General features: G+C 39.7%; 1 pseudogene; it reads left to right on the forward strand.

The window, feature by feature from the left end:
• Positions 1-9654: 9654 nt before the first annotated feature.
• LOC133928038 (uncharacterized) lies at positions 9655-10701 on the forward strand (annotated as a pseudogene).
• Positions 10702-11077: the final 376 nt, after the last annotated feature.

Here is an 11077-nt window from a genome sequence, read left to right on the forward strand (position 1 = left end):
TCCTTGTAGAGTCACCTCATAATGTTCACACCATAGGTACAAAATGGGTTTTCAAAAACAAACAGGGGGAGGATGGGTCTGTAGTGAGAAACAAGGCTAGACTAGTGGCTCAAGGTTTCACTCAAATTGAGGGGATAGTCTTTGGAGAGACCTTTGCACCAGTAGCTAGGCTAGAAACCATTAGGATCCTCCTAGCATTTGTAGCATCCTAGGGTTTTAAGCTATATCAAATGGATGTCAAGAGTGCTTTCCTAAATGGTTTCATACAAGAAGAGGTCTATGTTAAGTAACCCCTAGGCTTTGAGCACCCAAGTACCCTCACAAAGTATACAAGCTTCAAAAAGTTTTGTATGGACTTAAGCATGCATCTAGGGCTTGGTGTGATAGGTTTAGGTCTTTCTTGTTATAGCATAGGTATGTCATGGGGTTGGTTGATAAAACTAAAACTTTATTCATTCTCAGGCATGGTAAAGATTTCCTACTTGTTCAGATTTACGTGGATAATATAATTTTTGGTGGCTCTTCTCATGCACTTGTAACAAAGTTTGCAGAAACTATGATCAGGGAGTTTGAGATGCCGATGATGGGTGAGCTCAAATTCTTCCTTGGATTTCAAATCAAGCAATGCAAGTTGGGTACATTCATGCACCAGACGAAGTACACAAAGGAGCTACTGAAGAAGTTCGACATGAGCGACGTGAAGCCCTTGGCAACACCGATGGCTACCTCGATTGTGCTTCATCTGGATGAAGATGGTGAAGTGGTGGACCAGTAGGAGTTTAGGAGCATGATTTGCTCCCTCCTGTACCTAATGGTAACAAGACCAGACATCCACTTCATCGTCTGCATCTATTCGTGCTTCTAAGCTTCACCGAGGACATCTCACTACCAAGCAGTGAAACACATTTTTAGGTACCTCAAGCATACTCTCGAGTATAGACTTTGGTTTTCTGCTGCCTCTTTGCTTTCCCTTCGAGGTCTTCCCGATGTGGATTTTGCTGGTTATAGAATTGACAGGAAGAGTACCTCCGGTACTTGTCATTTCTTGGGTACTTCTCTTGTGTGTTGGTCTTCTCGCAAGCAGTCTAGCGTTGTGCAGTCTACTCCTAAAGCTGAATATGTAGCTACCACTAGCTGTTGCTCACAGATTTTGTGGATGATTGCTACCTTGTGGGACTTTAGGTTAGATTTCAAGAGTGTGCTACTTTTGTGTGACAACACCAGTGCCATAAACCTAGCCAATAATCCAGTCCAGCACTCCAGAATCAAATACGTAGATGTGAGATTCCACTTTCTGAGAGACCACAATACAAAAGGGGACATAGACTTGAAATACATTGATACCCAACACCAGCTAGACGACATCTGCACCAAGCCTCTAGATGCTACTAGATTTGCCTATTTGAGGGGAGAGCTTGGTTTGTGCCATCCCTATTGCATTGTGTGAGTGGGAGTTGCCTTTGTATATACTCTATCTTACTTTTATTGCATTTGCATTGCATCGCATCATGTAAGGTAATCATAGTAGTTTAGCTTTGACTTGTATGTCTTTAGCATTTTCGTTTGATAGAATTGAATTTGGACTAAGTTGAGTAGTTGTGCGGAGCAAACTTTTAATCTTAGACTCCTCTTGATGCTTTGACATGAAATATTTCAAGCAAGCTAGCTTTCGTTAAGATCAAATTTGGCAATTTTATGAATTATGTAGACTATGAAATGTTACATTCTTGATCACTATATTTGTAATTGCTTTGGCTTAGTCAATGCTTGTGTTAAGGCTAGTTTGATGAATATCTTGCTCTATGCTTCTTGGTTCAAGTCAGTGGATTGGAGAACATTACACTATATCTTCTGTCTTTGTCAAATGTTTAGTTCATGATAGAACCTTGGGGGAACATGTGTTTCTTGTGTTGTAAAGACACTACTTGACTTGATCATGTGAAAACTTGATTTTTTGTGAAAATATGAATAATCTTGTGAAATCAAGTATCTTGTGCTAAAATATGATACAATACGGTTGTCTTGAAGCCTAAATGTGTTTGCCTACCTAGTCGCACGACACTTTGCTTGGATAAGAGGCAACTTGAGCATAAAAATGAATAAAATGTGCTTAATTGCTCAATTTTATTTTAAATCACTTGATCTAACTAAGTCTTGGTTTCATATGTGAGCGTTTGCAAAGCTTACTATCATAAATGCTCGTTTGCCTAGTTTGAGATTGAAGTTGGCTAGTTCTTAATGCTTGTATTGCATCGGCATGAGTGGATGCTTATGTGGTGGTCGCTTCGAACATGATTCGGTTATGTGAAATAAATGCGTCAACTAATTCTTCGTGTTTAGCTTGTACAGCTTCATATTCTTGTGTCACTGTTTCTTTTTGAGCCTTTGTGCATTTGTGAGCTCCATCCTCTACTTTCCGTAGTCCTTTGACATTTCTAGCATTTGCAAATGCTTTGTGGTATACTTATGAAAGCTTATTAGGTTAGCATGTTCATGCAATGCATAACATTCTGTCCCTGATGTTGCATTGCCAAAGGGGGAGAAATGAAAAATATGCACCAAATCACAAAGAAGAATCTTGCATAAATGAAAAATGTGCATTCATCAAGGGGAGCATTTGATTTTGTATTTTTGAGCTTTTATTGCTCTTTTGAGGTTTTTGGATTGTCTTTGCCTCTCTTAGGCCTTATGCAATCTTTCTTATGCAAAGTGATATGTTTTTGCTCTTTCTTGAGTTTTTGGTCACTTGGATGAGCCTATCTTCTTCAAAACAAAATCTTTGTGCTTTGAGGTGTTGTCAATGCACTCATCAAGTGGGAGATTGAGAAACCAAGTTGAAATATGCCTTGGTTTACTTGTGATGAGTGTTTGACAAGGTTGCCGATTTGCTTTGTTGAGTTTTGGATTACTTGAACTTGGTTTGAGCATTTTGATTATGGATTAACTAAAGTTGGAGTTGGAGAAATGTATTTGCTTGTCTCATGGTGTGCAGATGACAGATGCAACTTAACGGTCGATGTCGGGTGATTAGGGCTAAGTGGGTGCTTGGTGCCAGACAATCAAGGAGGCCGGGTGGAGTAAAGGGTGATCCTAGCTGTACACGTAGAGGTTAAGTAAAGCATTAAACGGATGTTGAAGACAATGTGTGGACAAAGTCAAGCAAAAGGGATGCTGGTGCAAGTAACAAGGCAATCCAAGGGATTGGGAGCGGAAGAGACTTGCCAGCGGTCAGAATCACAAGACGGAGTACACATGTCGACATCAGAGCGCTTGTTTAAGGTATAAGAAAGTGGCGAGTCACACTTTAAGAAGTGTGCAGAGGGTTTCACAGTTGGGCCTCAGAACAGTGGGAGGATTAGAGGAATATGTGGCCCCATCATGAAGCTTGCATCAAGGCGAAGCTAAGTTATGAAGGTGACATGACTGTTCGATGGACGAATCAAGAAATAGACCTAAAAACCCTTGGTGGTAGGTAGGAGTGTACTACAAGAGAAGGATATTTTGGTAACAAGCTAGAAAACTTAGGGATCAAGTTTCCTATGCCTATAAATAGAGGGGTAGAGCTATAAGAGAGTTTGAACCAGCCACTTGAGCCCCTTGTGCCACCTATTTGAGAGCCTAGTGCTAGGGTTTTAAAGGAGAGAAAGATGAGTGATTGACCTATGTAATAGGTGAGAGTTTTTCAGAGAAAAATCTTTGTAATTTGCCTAAAATAGGGCTAACCTCTTTGGGTAATAAAGTTTATGTTTTTGCATATGCTTGAATTCCCCTCCTTCTAGTCTCTCTCTATTGGTTCCCTTGCAAGTTTGCAAGTTTTCCTTTTTTTGTTGTGATTTTCTTGTTGATTTTCGTTTTTGCCTTTGAGTTGTGATTTTTCAACCTTATGAAGTTGGTCTTCTTGTTGCTAGAGGCATAAACATTCGTATACTAATGTATCTGAGAGGGTCTTGAATCCCCTTATCTCTAGACCATCAATCTATAGAGTTGCTTCGTTCGGTGACTGTCTTTTTACTTTGTTCTTTATTCAATTTTCAAGCTTTTGTGCTCAAAGACACATGGAATGGTCTTGAGTAGAGCTTATGGTTCATATTCGATCACTGGAGTCATGTTGTCTTGAAAATTTATTTCTTGCTTTGCGTTTCTAAAGTTTATGCTTCCGTTTGTGCGTTTTTGAGGAGTGTTGGGTGAACAAGGAGTAGACCATCTATTTCACAATAAATTTGTAAGGCGCCTATTCACCCAGCTCTAGACGTTGTTCTCGGTCCTACAGATTGCATAACCGGATGCAGGCATGCCTAATGCTTTCACTATTTGGGTGTTCAGATCGTTGAGCTAGGCCGTCATGTCAATTACCTAAGGATTAGAATCTAATATTCGGTATCAAAGCTTCCCTAGCTCAATTTGAACCCATTAGTCATGTTTAAGATGTCGTCTAGATGTTTTAGTTTTGGTTAATGGTATTAGTACTTGCCTTAGATTAATCTAGCTCGATTTTACCTCTTTTGTTATTAGATGAATTCATATTTGAGCTCGGTTAAGTGAAATTAGAACACATGTATATGCAATTACTTGCTTTTAGGGTTAATTAGTTCGGTTTCGATGTTTTGCAGCTTGAATTAATGAATTGGGACTTTTTTAAGCACACAAGTTCATGATTTATGTATATTATGCTCGGATTAGATTTTCTTAATGTATGAATGTGTGTTTGTGTGTTTTAATTGGATCAGTTTGGGTGTTTATTTGGGCTCGGATAATGTCAATTTTGTGCTCAATCATGGTCTATTGGATTGGGATAGCATAGAGAAGGAGGGGATTAAGCAATTTTGAAAACCCCGTAAGATTTCTCCTTTCTACCCGTAACCCTAATGCTCAAATCCATACCCTAATCCCCATCCCTAAACCCTAATATCGAGAAAAGGAGGGTTTTAGTTATGTGTTGTGTCGCTGGAAGGTTGGATTCGACTCTGGCGGACTCGCCCCCTCCCTTTTTGATGTAGACTATCTGTGGATCTATCGTTTAGCCACACACCGTTGCGTTGCCGCTGCCTTCTTTCTTGTCTTTGTGGCATTGCTCTGCCGATGCACCTATACCTTTCAGCCGTTCGAGCGTCGTCTTCATGTTTGTCGCCGCTGATCAGAACGGCAGAGTAGCGCGCGACCTTCGTCTCACGCATGCACCGCCGAGCCAAGCCATTACGGTGCTATCTTGTCTTGCCACTGCTTCTCTCCTTCACCGCTGCTTTCTCACTCATGCTCGCAGCTGACACCACTGCCTTTCTCTATTGTGGCTGACTGTGCTTCTTACAGAGGGTGGAGGGAGTGAATTGGAGATGAGGTTTAGGGTTACGAGGGCACCGAGGATTTGTTCTAGACAATCACTGGTGGACCATTTGATCGTGATGGATGGCCAAGATGCATCGTGGACATGTGCAAGTGAGGCCGAGTCGAATGGCGCACTTCTGGGCCACGTTCATGGGTTAAGGATGCTGGACCGGCGCCCTCTATGAGCTGCTGTGCTGAATAGAGGTTGGGCCGGTGCCACGCTACTGGGCCAGGAGCACATGCTTATGTCACATGGACCGTGCAATCTGATGGGTCGTTTCATGAAGGATTTGGGGCGTTTTCCATTTAATTGATTTATCTAGTGATTTAATAATTTTTAACATTTATGCACTAGATTATAGCACAAATAAATAATGTTTAATGTACAAAATTCATGATTATTTCAATGATGTGATTTTTTCTCGTGAACTCATTTTTTTATGCACCGGTTTAATTGACTAATGAGGCCCAAATAATGACACTTTATGCACCAAAATTTACGAACATTTCTCTAGATAAATTGGAACCAATGGGAAGATTTATTTATATAATTTTGATGCTATTTTTTGCCATTGTTGCATACTGACTAACGTTGTTTTGCAATTATGTGCTAGTTTTTACGAATAATTTTACGAAGGTTCATAATTACTTTCTGACCAACATTGATTGTAATTATGTGCCCTTTATGTTTATTAAATTCTTTTCTGTTTTTTGCCCAATGGTGATATGGATTGGTATTGAGTTTTGCATTATTTTAATCAGAACAATGCAGGGTTATTTTCATGCAAATTATTCCTTAATGAAAATTTTCTGGCCTAAATTTTCTCTCACACTCTTAACGCTTCTTCTATTGCCACTACAATTGATAGCATATAGCAACTTACGGGGAACAACTTTCCCGCTTGAAAGCTAAAGTGACAGTTGTCCTTGGTGTTTTGGACATTGACTATGCACTCATGGTTGACGCTCCCACTGCTCCCACCATTGGCGTGGAGAATTATGAAGAATTAAAGGAAATTTATGTTGCACTTTCTAAGAAGTGGGAGCAGTCCAACTGCATGTCACTTATGATAATGAGGAACACAATCTCAGAGGCTATAAGGGGAGTAATCCCTAACTCAGAGAAAACTAAAACATGCTTGGCATCTGTGGAGGAGCAATTCAAAAGGACCTCCAAGATTTATACTAGTACACTGATTTAGAAGCTCCTCAGCACTAGGTAAAATTATAGGTCTGGCAACATAAGAGAACATATCATGATGATGACAGATATGAGTGCCAAACTCAGAGGCATGAACATGAAAATCTTTGAGGGTTTTCTTTGTCCACTTCATTATGACCTCTCTTCCTCCTGAGCATCCGTGGAGGAGCAATTCAAAAGGACTTCCAAGGTTTATGCTAGTACACTGATTTAGAAGCTCCTCAGCACTAGGTAAAATTATAGGTCTGGCATCATAAGAGAGCATATCATGATGTTGACAGATATGGGTGCCAAACTCAAGGGCATGGACATGAAAATATTTGAGGGTTTTCTTTGTCCACTTCATTATGACCTCTCTTCCTCCTGAGTTTACTCCTTTTATGATCAACTACAACACTTAGAAGGAGAAGTGAAACATGAGTGACTTGATCACGATGTGCGTCCAAGAGGAAGAGTGGGTCAGGTCTGAAAAGAATGACTTTGTAAATCATGTTAACAGCCCCAACTAGTATTCGCAACAAGAAAAGAAAATTCTAAGGGGACTTCAAGTCTAAGACAAAGTTGCATTTCGTCACTAAAGATGAAAAGGCAGCGCAAAGGGTGCCCCAGACACCTGCTCCTTCTACTCTTGACACTAAAGAAACTGAGGATGATGGCTGCCATTTTTGTTACAAGAAAGGACGTTAACAGAGAGACTGTGCTGGTTTTCTAAAATGGCTTGCAAGAAAGGGTAATGATACAATGACATTTATTGATGAATCTCCTTATGATAATTTATCCCTTATTACCCGGTGAATTGACTCAGGTACCGTTGTGCATGTTGCCAACTCGTTACATGCATTCCATGCCATGAGAAACCTAAGAAGGGGGGAGCGAAGTCTTAGAGCCGCCAATAGAAGAAAGCTGAAGTTGAAGGTGTCAGATCACCCCCATTAGTATTAGATAGCGACTTCATTCTTCATCTTAATAATGGTTTTGTGTTTCTTCCATCAGGAGGGATCTTATTTTAGTTTCTTCATTGGGTAATTATGGATGTAATTTTGGAGACAATAAGTGTATCATTAAATTCAAATTAAGATATTATTAGTTTTGCTTCATTTGATTGAATTCTTGACATATCTAAATATATGTGATGTGAATAAAGAGACTTATTTGAAACCATGGCATTTTTTTGCCATGTTTCGAGAGGGCGAATAGAGTGTCTCATTAAGGAAGTGATTCTCCACTCTTTAGACTTCTCTAACTTCGATCAATGCATATAATGAGGTGGGAGGGAGGTTGAGGTTTCTGGAATTCCTAATAAAGCACCTAATGATGAGCCTCAATAGTCCCAGTAGAGCATTCGTCTGAGTGGCTTAATATTGTGAAGGATGAATTAAAGTTTATGAGTGATGATGATGAATAAGACTTAGTAGATATTCCCAACGGAGCCAAAACAACAGACTATGAATGAGTCTACAAAACCAAGCGTGACTCTAAGGGAAACATCGAAAGGTTCCAAGCCAGGCTCTAAGAGAAGGGATTGACCATAATGAAGTTTAAATCATAAGAAAATTGACAACTACATTTAAGTAAAGTTTTTTTAAAAAAGGAGGGAATTTCACAATCTTAGTCATAAGAATGATCTCGATTAAGCTTCTTACGTCGTTTATAATGATATTCACCAAGATAGATCCAAAAGTATACATTGACAGAGTACTAAAGAAATACAATATGCATAAGTGCTCTGCCTCGCCTGCTCCTATTGTTAAGGACAATAAGTTTGGGATATTTTAATATGCAATGCCTAAGGAACCATTATGAAATTGAACAGATGAAGTCGGTTCCTTACAGTGTAGCTGTTAGAAGCATTATGTATGCGCCCTGATCTAGTTTTTGTAACCAAGATACTTGGCAAATATCAGTCAAATCTAGGACTGGACCATTGGAAAGCCGTTGAGAAGGTCCTTCGCTATTCTCAAGGCACTAAGCACTACATGCTCATGTTTAAGAACCCATTTGCAAGGTGTGTGGATACTAAGAAAATCCATGACATGTTATATCCTCACCCTCGCCAGAGGAGCTATCTCATGGAAAAGCTCCAAACAAACACTTACGGTATTGTCAATGATGCATGCTGAGTTTGTAGCATGTTATGAGGCTACTGTGCAAGTTGTATCACTTAGGAACTTATGTTATCCCAAAATTAAGATTGACAGATAGCGTTACAAAACCGCTTATGTTATATCCAATTTTATATACGAGTAACAATAAGTCGAGTGGTGCTGCTAAACACATCGACATTAAGTATCATATTGTGAAAGATAGAATCCAGGATCAAACCATAAGTTTCAAACATATAAGTACTAAGTCAATATTTGTGGATCCGCTCACTAAAGGCTTACCACCCCATATTTTTCTTGCCAGCATGGGTTATTGGAAAGCCTGTAATTCTGGATTAAGATGACCATAAAGCAAACCAACTCCCATTAAACATAATGAACTTCCATTTCGAGATGGAGTGGTATACTATAGGTATTTGAGTTTCAGTGGTATTTAATTAGACGATGTAATGCTTTGCCTTGGTGTGCTGTTTCATTGAGAGTTGCTTATGATGTTAGCCTTACAATCAAGGGGGATAATGTTGGAATTGATCTCAGCCTTATGATCTAATGTGTTCCCTAACGTGACTGAGAAAGAAGGGAGTATGTTCCCTTTCCCGTGCTCTGATCGGGAGCCCAAACCAACCCATGGTTGTTGTCCCACTTTGTGCTGCGCCATATAAACAAAAGGTGGGGAGCCCCGTGCTGCGTGTGATCATAACTCTCACATCTGGCCTAACCTCCCCTCATATCTTCTAATGGCGCAAAGAACAAGGTGAAGGCCCGCCGCTGCTTCAGGGTCGTCTTCTCCAAGCTCTCCCTCATGTCGGTTACATCTACGTCATCTGCATTTATCAGGTGGAGTTGATTCAACAGTTGTTGACACTCTGGTTCACAAGGCAATAGGAGATATACGTCACTGTGATTTTGTTGACAATGGTCCATTAAGTTAATAATATGCTATTTTTTGTAAGTTTTTTAATCGAACATTTGCTTATTTAAAATCAATGTGTAATGAAACTAATAAGGAACCTCATTTGCAGATATAAGGAGATAGAACGAGTAATGTCAACCTTTGGAAGTGACTTGCACCTGCCAGTCACATGTCTTGATACCAAAGAGCAATTTCTTAGTAAGTTAAAGGGTGTCACAGACCTAGACAAGAAAAGAAAGATTATTGGCAGGGGTTTCATAGATGTCTTTGATGATTTTCCTCACAAGCTAGAACAGAAGATAGGGAGAAGGCCTGAATATTTAGTTCAAGGGACATTGCACCCTGATGTAATTGAATCATGCCCACCACCAGAGAGTGGAAGGACACATTCCCACACTATCAAAAGCCATCACAATGTTGGTGGCCTTCCAAAAGATATGAAGTTAAAGCACATGAAACCACTTAAGTTCCTATTTAAGGATGAGGTAGCAATCTACATCAGTTTACGTAATATAATTCTTAATGTTCTTTTCGTAGCTGAATGCAGGATCTGGTGTGGTATAATGAAAGAAACTATAAAAAATTTCTTGTCTTAAATTTTGAAGAATAAAGTTCTTATTCACAAATTTGCTATGTTTTTAAGGCCTTCTAAAGGTGCGGAAGTTGGGGAGTATTTTGTATGTCCCAGATTCATTAAAGCAACACCCATTTCCTGGGCCTAGTCTTGCTGTACGTGTTCTCGGTGATGTTACAGAAGGCAACGCAAGCTTTCAGAATTGTTGAAATTTTGGTAGAGCATTTTTGATACATTATGTTAATTGGCATTTTTTCTATTTCTTTCTTTCAGGTGGACGAGATATTTGTTCGAGCTATTAAAGATGCAGGCGTCTATGATGAAATTTGGCAAGCTTTTGTTGTGTTCTTGCCATTTCAAACTGTTGGGGTTCAGGGTGACCAGAGAACTCACTCCAACCCTGTTGCTCTAAGGGCAATACCAGTGAGGATGGCATGACTGAAAATTGGTATTTAGTACTAAATTTCCAGCTCTGTTTCACTCTTTTCTTTGCAAACTTTAAGTACAGTTGTACTCTTGTGCAATATTTTGTTGCAGTCGTACAGATAAGTTTGCTTCGACTACAGCAGTTAATCTTTCAGACGATTAGTATAGACCTATTATATTAGAATACCTCAGGATTTTTTATTATCCTCGCGGTATATTTTCATCTTCGAGAAAGGAATCCATAGATGTATAGAAGCTGCCTGGAGGTTCTGGTATATCCTTTAAATAAGAAAGTTTATCCCTAAGTATAAGGATGATATAATCCTACCCAGAAAAGAGGTCAGTGGACACACGATGTCTCCCCTATATATACGGAGCCAGAAAACCTTACGGAGGACAAGTCCACCAAAGCGCTTACCATTCGAGCCAAGTAGAGACAACTCAACACAAGCCATTACACGTCATAGAAGCCTGCAGAAGCTCTATATTCACCAAGCCTTTGGGAGTTAGATTTGTACTTGCATCTCCCCCGACTACAT

Source organism: Phragmites australis, chromosome 9 (genome assembly GCF_958298935.1).
Source record: "Phragmites australis chromosome 9, lpPhrAust1.1, whole genome shotgun sequence".
Lineage (NCBI taxonomy): Eukaryota > Viridiplantae > Streptophyta > Magnoliopsida > Poales > Poaceae > Phragmites > Phragmites australis.